This window comes from Salvelinus sp. IW2-2015, linkage group LG15 (assembly GCF_002910315.2).
Source record: "Salvelinus sp. IW2-2015 linkage group LG15, ASM291031v2, whole genome shotgun sequence".
NCBI classification, from domain to species: domain Eukaryota; kingdom Metazoa; phylum Chordata; class Actinopteri; order Salmoniformes; family Salmonidae; genus Salvelinus; species Salvelinus sp. IW2-2015.
Genome location: NC_036855.1, coordinates 62,644,763 through 62,655,318, shown reverse-complemented (window position 1 = coordinate 62,655,318; position 10,556 = coordinate 62,644,763). Strand labels below are relative to the sequence as shown.

The window sequence follows — 10,556 nt, the reverse complement described above, 5'->3', positions numbered from 1 at the left end:
CCCAGAGAGAGATTCATGTAAAAGCTGGAGCCTCAGTTCGGAGGGGACTCGTGTCCCGAGACTGTACAGAGGAAGAAGTGTGTAAGATCAGGAAGGTTGTAAACCGCAGGCGGTGGCCAGGGACAGGTCAACAGCGACGAAAAGAAACGACGCAAGGAGGCGAGGGAGAAGAGGAGGAGCAAACAGGGGGGTCGACAGGGGGAGGAGACCACGTCGACCGCTGAACACCCAGGTTGGTGGGACTCATTATCACCACCTTAACCATTGTCAGCAGCAGTGTTATAGTCATTATAATTTGCATAATCATCAACGATGTAATCATCATCACTGTCATCACAAATCATAGCAAGCTAAATCCTAGGGTGTGGATACATGCACATAATAATGTGATTATTGTGGATAGTCAGATTAATTTAATAGTTTGATTAAAACGTTTACATGCTTTGCATGAAGAATGTCCCTATTAATTCTGTTTACATGGACACATCTGAAATCAGGCTACCTGATGGCACTCTGATAAATGTAGAAAATCTCCAATCAAAATAAAATATTTACCACAGCGAACATGTTATTTGTGGGAAGCATATTTGATTCTGAGTTGGGACATATAAAGTTTGTTTGTGAAAACTACTTCTAAGACACGTACATTCAGTTGTTCCGAACACACTTTACTCGCTCTAAAGAGGGAGGCTCTCTCGGCTGGTGCTATCACATTCACAGATCAAATACCCCGCTGGCACGCCGATTAAGGTCCTAATAATTAACAAAAAAAACAATTGCTCAGAAAACCAGATGTTTTAATCGGCGTATGCGTACTTCTTTTGACCTTCCCCCGATTAAGATAAGCAGAGTAATGTGTTTAGATGACTATTATAAAATCTACCTACTGCCATGATCAGTTTAATATTGCATTATTAGTGTGCATGTAAATGTACTCATAGAAAACTAAATCACAGTCAGTTTTGATAGTCATTATCTTCAATATGATCATTGCTATTCTTTAACAAGGAACAAATTTCCATGAAAATGTATAAAATGTCTTTCTCCATGCCTTCTCTCTTTCTCTTTCTCTCTGGTCAGGCTGTAAGATGAGGCCATGGTCCAGCTGGACGGACTGTACCAAGCTGTGTGGCGGGGGGATTCAGGAGCGGCTCATGACAGCCAAGAGGAGGCMTAAGAGCGCCCAGCTCCCCAGCTGCAAGGACAGGAAGGAGATCCGAGCGTGTAACGTGCACCCCTGCTAGATGGACCAAGTTGAGCGGGAAGGGATGGGATGGGTACGGAGTGGGTGGAGGTTGCCCATAAACACTGGTGTGAGCTCAGTAGTTTTCCCCTCTGACAGTTCAGGTTAGGTTTGGGGATTGTAAGCTGATCCTAGATCTGTGCCTATGGGCAACTTGGTTATGAGACGGAGCGTGAGGTGGCATAGTGTCACTCAATGATCCAATGCACTCTGTTTAGGACTGGCACGGACCTTAATCTCTCTTGGTTTAATCCAGGGCTGAGTCTGAAGATTCTAGATTGGGGAAGGTACACTGGTTCTGTATACACCTCTAGTCAGAGTTTGGAAAGAGTTTAGCAAATTCTGAAATGACCCATCCTTCAAGGTCAAAGGTCATGTGTTATTTTACAAGAAGGAAGGAATTCCCTTGGTCTCTTCTCGAGTCTAAAACAAACAGCCATTTCAAGAGAGAATCTAGGCTTCCCAAAATAATGCCTAGCCTCTGATGAACCTGACTGATTTTKCTRTGTTCGTAAATTAACTAGCTCTGTTACATATAGGATTCTTCTGCAAGATTACTGTAAACTTGTTGTGGTATAATATTCTTGAATAATGATAATGTTGAAAACACCAATTGATTTAATAGGAGATAGTACTGTTAGGCTATATCCTGTAGTATCCTCTTTGGTAGTGTATATTATCCCAGAACTTAAAGCACAGTTACCCAGCCATTCCAGCATTTTATAATCCTTCAGAAAAAAAAACATGTTTCTAGGATCAAGAAATCTCCTGTATGACTTTTTACTCAGCTGTACTGTTGTTCATGTAGACACACTGCAAAAGAAATCTCTATGATTTTGTGCATTGTTATTATAAGATCTTTTTTTTTTTTTTTTGCTGTGGATTTTTTGATAAGAATATCACCCAAGAGTCTTACCAAAGTCTTGTGTAGATGTTTTTTACCTGTCTTTACTTCTCTTTTTRCTCTGCTCCTCTAACATATTAATATTTTGGAATATATCACCTTTACAATAAAAGTAYATGTTAGAAATTGTCATACGGATGTTTATTTTTCTTTGAATACCATTTATATTGAGGTAAATGTATTATATTACGTTGAGGTCCATATTCATGCCAGGGTTTACATACCATACATAAACCAGTGCACTTCATACTCTTGGCCACTAGATGGAGACTATAAACTGATTAGAAGTGAGTTCCTTTTAATTTTTTAATTTCGCCTTTATTTAACCAGGTAGGTTAGTTGAGAACAAGTTCTCATTTACAACTGCGACCTGGCCAAGATAAAGCAAAGCAGTTCGACACATATAACAACACAGAGTTACACATGGAATAAACAAACATAGTCAATAATACAGTAGAAAAAGTCTATATACAGTGTGTGCAAATGAGAGAGATAAGAGAGGTAAGGCAATAAATAGGCCATGCTGGCGAAGTAATTACAATATAACCAATAAAACATTGGAGTGATAGATGTGCAGAAGATGAATGTGCAAGTAGAGATACTGGGGTGCAAAGGAGCAAGAGAAATAAATTAATACAGTATGGGGATGAGGTAGTTGGATGGGCTATTTACAAGTGAGCTATGTACAGGTGCAGTGATCTGTGAGCTGCTCTGACAGCTAGTGCTTAAAGCTAGTGAGGGAGATATGAGTCTCCAGCTTCAGTGATTTTTGCAGTACGTTCCAGTCATTGGCAGCAGAGAACTGGAAGGAAAGGCGGCCAAATGAGGAATTGGCTTGTGTTTGGCGTGTGCTTCCTGGTGGGTGCTGCTATGGTGACCAGTGAGCTGAGATAAGGCTGGGCTTTACCTAGCAAAGACTTGTAGATGACCTGGAGCCAGTGGGTTTGGCGACGAGTATGAAGCAAGGGCCAGCCAACGAGAGCGTACAGGTCGCAGTGGTGGGTAGTATATGGGGCTTTGGTGACAAAACGGATGGCACTGTGATAGACTGCATCCAATTTGTTGAGTAGAGTGTTGGAGGCTATTTTGTAGATGACATTGCCGAAGTCGAGGATCGGTAGGATGGTCAGTTTTACGAGAGTATGTTTGACAGGTAGAGTCAGTAAACCAGTAGGTGCCCATCTAAGCCTGTGCCATTTCAATACACTTTGGTCATGCATAATACTGTAACAGCATACTTGACTATCATGACCCATTTTTCTCAACCCATAACCAGAGATATGTGAGTGTCTAGGCAGGGAGCTGCATAAGCAGCACAGTAACACTGCTCTGCAAAAGGGTGACTTCCCAGTGGTGCAGTACATACACACATTGACCAGACGGTGGCAGAAGATACCTATTTAGTGTTGAGCCTTGAGGTGTTGAGGGTTTTATTTTTTTAGGCAACACTGTGAGTAGTGCTGAGTGTGTGTAAAGGTCCACATATTAGGCCACTTCACTCTGTCAGAAATGCATGGAAATCCAACATCAGTCTCATACAGTGAGACATGTGCCTCGTCCCATCAGCGTTTGGCCCTAAACACAGTCACGAGGGCCATGCTCAGTATCCAAACATTAGGAAACGCTGTAGATAGAAATGTCATGAATAGAGCTGACATGATTCCTTATTATACATGTCAGAGAGGCATGTTTGTTCTACATGCTATATTTCTATGTGCTATCTGAAAGTTGCACAATGTTGTGCCTTGCTGAATGCACCCATGTTGCTCATAGTGTGAGCTTGTCTTCTAAAGATATTCACAGTGACACAATCAGGGACAGTTAGTTGCCAGCTTTGCTCATTAAAGCAACATGCTTTGGTTTAAATTTGTGTCTCCATTAAGTAGTATTTCCCTTAAACCAAGCAGAAGTAAAGAGAGGGGAAATAAGTGAACAGAGATGTCATGCACTGGCAGCCATCTTGAAGAAATTATTTAAATCAGTCTGACTCGACCTTTGACAGCCTGGGGGATATGATGGTGTCCTATGGGTGGTGGAATTCAGAAGGAAAAGGTGAATAATGCAACCCAAACACACTTTAAAATGATATACACAATGCCATTGCCATAACAACCACACATTGGGTTCACACTGCAGCTTTGGGAGACTTCCAACATGAATTGTCAAGGTGATATCTGCTGACATATACACTAAATATCCATGGTGATAGTGGCTAAATGGGAGAAGAGAGATGTGATATAAAGAGTTGCATAAGATCGTTGTTGCCATCTTTGTACTCAGATGAGTGATGCTGTTGATGTGTGAGTGTGCGTGCTTGTTTGCATGTGTGTGTGAGTGAGAATGCAGCACACGGCGACTCGTCTCAAAGCGCTGCCCCCGGACCTCATCAGGCCTCGTTTTTTGCATTCACTGTTGCCACAGCAACCACTCACAGCAGATCATAAGCAGCTCTCCAGGACTCGCCACTGCGGGCCTATTTMAAACGTTGCCCACAGTAAATAAGGGCGGTGCTACAGCTTTACACACACAGACTGGGGGCAGTGCAGTGGTCGACTGTGTGGGAGTGTTCCAGAGTGCCCACAAGGCATCCATCAACATGAACTGTCTCTTCTCTGACATAGGGCCAGCTTTCTTGCCTCTCTCCACATTCTCTCCCTGTTTGCAACAAGGCAGGATAGGTGGGCTCAAAATAGATGTGATGTCTACCTCTCTATCTCAGGCTGCCTTTAGGCTACTGCTGGTGAGATCTTAAGTCGACTGATGAAAAACTTTGAGTCCAATGAGAAGTATTGCTTCAGTATGTTAAGTGCTCTGTGGTATAAACATTGATAAAGCCACTAGTTGGAAAAGCCTCCTTTGTGCTGCAATGGCACTGCATAATGTATGGTGAGACTCTTTACATTCCTCGGCATTAATTTGCATTGAAAATCACTCTGATTGACTTACGGTGTAAAATGACTGTGCATAGTGTGAAATTGGCATGAATAGTTTTACATTTATATTAACAGTAGAGAGACTGAAACAGTCATGTGGAAATGGAGCTGGAAGAAACAAAATAGTAAATCTGCCCTAACATCATGATGCTGTACTGTAATTGATGACTTATGGTGATATATCATCACAGAGTAATCTAAAACATTCATTACGAGACATTTAATATGAAATACATATCTTCCCAGGGGTCTTTTGGTGTTATTTGAATAATTATTATGCGCATTGAGATTCAGGTAATAAAGTGTTTCGGTCCTGCATTTGTTTTCAGTATCTTTCCCAAAAACAAATCTACATAAACCCAACACTTGTTTTAAAACACAGCAGGTGGCTTCTCGTACAGATGGAGCTTGTACACATGCTTGTACAATTCCTGATATGGAGTCAGTCAAAAAATGTCAAAAGCCCTAGAGCTGAAAGAAATGACTGTTGCTATAGGAGCTGTGATAACACAATGTGATACAGTTTTATTTAACTACCACACAAAGCGGAACCTAGTAGATAAGCAATGGAATTCCAATTTGGCCAATTTCATTATGCAAATGTTGCATGCTTTCAGTGAATATTAATATGAATACTAATTTCTTTCCAAACATGGCTATTCTTATTGGGTACTTGTATGAGCTCTGGTCAAATATATCAAATGACTGGAAAGCTAATATTATGGGTATTTTACAGTATAGCACCTTATACCCTCTCATTTGGCAAACGTGTCTTTCTTTCATTCTCATGTAATGGGTGTCTGAATTCTCTTTTTAGCTGCAGTGATCAGAATGGCTTGAGCTGCAGAAGCAGGGCATGGAAAGGGTTAACCACATACACATCTCAGTCTAGTGTGGCTAAAAGGAGAGATGTGTCTCTGAGATAATTGCTCTGTGATGTGCCTGACACTCAAATCATCCCAGTTGCTGACAGACTGCAAGACGAAAGAGAAAGAAAGAAAAGGAGAAGAAAAAAACAATAACTTGATTTTCAATTTTCAAACTGCATTGGGAAATACAGCAGCTCTTTCCTTCCCTGGCCAGGCTCTCCATCCGTCTGGAGAAGGAGTCAGAGGAAATCTAAGATTTCATAAACCAATAAGCCAGGCTAGTAAAAATCAATACGAAGACCAGACCTCCAGAAGCTCTTTTCCACAAATGTATAGACCTCAATTGGGCTCCATGGCAGTGATATAGTCATATAGGGAGGGGAGGGGACGGTGGGGAGTACTGACTACGGCTGTTCATATTAATATTGGTGCATATGAAGAGTGATAAGTGGCATGGCAGAACAAGGCTGATGGCTATAGACTGGCACAGAGCTACTGAGCTGCAATGCCATAATTTAATGCCAGTGGTGTAAAGTACGTCGTTTTTTTGGTATCTGGACTTTACTTTACTATTCATATTTTTGACAACTTTTACTTTTAATCCACTACATTCCTAAAGAAAATAATGTATGTTTTACTCCATACATTTCCCTGACACCCAAAAGTACATTTTGAATGCTTAGCAGGACAGGAAAATGGTCCAATTCATGCACTTATCATGAGAACATCTCTGGTCATTACTACTGCCTCTAATCTGACAGACTCACTAAACACAAATGCTTTACTTTTCAAACTTAAGCATATTTTCACTATTACATTTACTTTGATACTTAGGTATATATAAACCAAATACTTTAAGACTTTTACTCAAGTAGTATCTTACTGGGTGACTTTCACCTTGACTTAGTCATTTTCAAATAAGGTATCTTTACTTTTACTCAAGTATGGCAATTGCGCACTTTTTCCACCACTGTTTAATGCCTATTCAATCTTTGCTTTGAAAAGCGTGGATGACCATTTGCATTCGCCTTTAGACTGGAGAGAAGCACGATGGGCATATCTAAGGGGGGTCAGGCTCAAAGAAAGTAGTGGAATTCGGGACATTTTTATGGAGTAATGAATAGAGACACTGGACATTGTTTTATTTTTCCAGGTGTCATGTAGAGGCTGAGTCATTCAATATCATGGTTGAGTTTAATTTATAAGTTGCTATGTATAGTTTGTTTAGTCTTGTTTACATTTTTATATAAATGTTCTATTTTATTTCCTGTCTTTCTTCCCCCATGGCTAAAAGAAAAACCCCATCCTGGCGATAGCAGAAAATAAATTCCCTGTCATGTTATCTCGCTGTTGCTTGGGAAAGGCATTTCACGGGAATTCACCACGCACTAATCAGAAATTGACTGCCGTTCCACAGCAATGCCAAAGGACTCCAAACAATGTGGCGGTTGCCTTGGTAGCCGCTGGTCATTGTTTAATTAAAAATAGAGGAATGGATGAGTGCAGAAATAATAAAAGAGTGTTTAATAATGTATTAAATAATAAAGATGATCGTTAGACATAACAAATGTCTGGCGTAACCTAAACCCAAACGATCCCTTTCTCTCCCTCAAGCCTCAATGAAATCTAATGAGTTGTTTCCTCTCCACTCGCTATTTGTTTGTCTCTCACTCTTTCTGTTAGCCATGATATCAACAAAGTGGAGGTCCATGAAGTCCACAAATATAGAATTATGCCTATCTATTGGGCAAGAGAAACCCAACAGGTGGGTGGTCAAGCCTGAGGAAGAATGTATAGGTTAGCCTGAGGGTGTATCCATATGTTGGTTGTGTGGATTCTTCCCCTGTGGTGTGACGCCTCCTGCTCTCACACACCACACACACACACACACACACACACACACACACACACACACACACACACACACACACACACACACACACACCACACACACACCACACACACACACACACACACACCACCACACACACACACACACACACACACACACACACACACACACACACACACACACAACACACACACCACACACACACACACACACACACACACGCACACACACACACGCACCACACACACACGCACACACACACACACACGCACGTTCACACACACACACGCACATTCAACACACACACACGCACGTTCACACACACACACGCACGTTCACACACACACATGCATGTGACAACACACACACACAAATGCACGATCACACACAAACTAAAAAACGCACATGTACAGTCATGGGAAGAGTAAACATCCCACACTAACATTCATCCATCTGCTCTGCTGCATTTAGATAAAGAGTGTTTGCTATGTGGCTCTAGGGTCTCTGCCTTACAGCCTCTCCCCACGGTTCTCACTTATACATACCCTCACACTCTGCTGGCTCACCGCTCTTATCTCAACACCCCAACACTTATAACTCAAACACCTAGGAGGGTGTCTATGCCCAGTCAGGAATCACACAAGCTAGTCTGAGGGGATCTGGACTCACACCCACAGAAAATCACAACTATTCAGASTGGAAGCCTAAGATAAGAGTGTAATGGTTTGGCCTGCATATATACAGTATATATATATAGATATAGATATAGAGATAGATAGATGTACAGTACCAGTCAAAAGTTTGGACACCTACTCATTCCAGGGTTTTTCTTTATTTTTACCATTTTCTACATTGTATAATAATAGTGAAGACATCACAACTATGAAATAACACATATGGAATCATGTAGTAACCAAAAAAGGGTTAAAAATGTTTTGAGATTCTTCAAAGTCGCCACCCTTTACCTTGATGACAGCTATGCACACTCTTGGCATTCTGCCAACCAGATTCATGAGGAATGCTGTTCCAACAGTCTGAAGGAGTTCCCACATATGTTGAGCACTTGTTGGCTGCTTTTCCTTCCCTCTGCGGTCCAACTCATCCCAAACTATCTCAATTGGGTTGAGGTCGGGTGATTGTGAAGGCCAGGGGCCTCATTTATAAACATTGTGTATGCACAAAAGAAGGCGTAGGCCACTTTCTAAGCATTTATAAAAAATAAAAAACTTGACGGGAGAATGTGCGGTTCTCCACAGATACTTTGACCTATATATATGCACATAAACTGGAGAAATGAGAAACTGCGACTCCGATGGCAGAAGGATGAAACTCGGGAAACGCTTTAAAATTGATACCATTGTGGAAAATAAATCGAAATATTACCTCTCACGTTCTATATATGAAGAGTTCCCTGCAGTGCACACAAAAAAACACAAAAACATGATTTAGGATAAAAAATACAAAACGGAGATATCTGCTTTTGCAAAAGAGCCCCTCAAATATGTTGTAATGCCCGGGGTGTAGTGGAGGAAGGAGTCAGACGCAGGAGACAGAGAGTTCAGAGTAGCGTAACTTTAATCACCACAGAGGTGAACACGACGCCACCAAAACCAAATGCCCCAACACACAAGGGGAACTAAATAGTWCCGAKAATATAACGTACACGAACCGTGACATACAAGCATGTACAAACAGTACACAAAACAATCCCGCACACCCAGCAGGCGGGCCTGGGTAATAAAGCCCCACTAATCAACCTAAACTCAGAACAGGTGTAACCAATAAACAAACAAGGAGGGGAGGAAAAAATCCGTGGCAGCTAGTAGGCCGGTGACGACGACCGCCGAGCGCCACCCGAACAGGAAGGGGAGCCACCTTCGGTAGGAGTCGTGACATATGTTGTACAGTTTAATCGGGAATCATATTTAATTGGATCTGTAGTTTATTAACTTCTTGACGCTAGGCGGTCAGATGATTTTTTTTTAAAATTACGTTCCCAAGGTAAACGGACTATTTCTCAGGTCCAGATGCGTAGAATATGCATATCATTTACAGATTAGGATAGAAAACACTCCAAAGTTTCCAAAACTGTTAAAATATTGTCTGTGAGTATAACAAAACAGATTTTGCAGACGAAAACCTGAGGAAATCTAACCCGGAAGTGATTTTCTTTTTTTAAATCTGTGTTTCATTTCCCGTCTTTCTTCCATTTAAGGGTATCAAACCAGATTCCTTTTCCAATGGCTTCCTCAGGCTGTGACCAGGCTTTAGACATAGTTTCAGGCTTTATTTTTTAAAAAAATTGCGAGATTTTTCTAAACTAGTCAGGTGTCCTTTGATTAGTTCCTGCGCGCGAGAGGGGTAGCTCTCCATTTTCTTTCTTTCTTTTATTGAATAGGTTACGGTCCGGTTGAAATATTATCGATTATGTATGTTAAAAACAACCTGAGGATTGATTATAAAAACATTTGATATGTTTCTACAAACATTACGGATACTTTTGGAATTTTCGTCGAACGAACAGAGGCTGTGGTTTTCTGAACATAAACGCGCAACCCAAATGCGTTTTTTTTGTTATAAAGTAATATTATCGAACAAAAGAACATGTCATTGTGGTAACTGGAGTCTCGTGAGTGCAAACCTCCGAAGATTATCAAAAGGTAACTTTCGTGACCATGCTAATTGGGGCTGAGCTGTTCTATCGCATTGATTGATACACTCACAAAAGCTTGGATTGCTTTTCGTCTGTAATCTA

General features: G+C 41.2%; 1 long non-coding RNA gene across 1 annotated transcript; it reads left to right on the top strand.

Moving 5' to 3' along the window:
* Window positions 1-87: 87 nt before the first annotated feature.
* On the top strand, window positions 88-2,276 carry LOC139028845 (uncharacterized). Its single transcript, XR_011481086.1, has 2 exons — window positions 88-232; window positions 1,081-2,276. It is a non-coding gene; the product is annotated as an uncharacterized lncRNA (long non-coding RNA).
* Window positions 2,277-10,556: the final 8,280 nt, after the last annotated feature.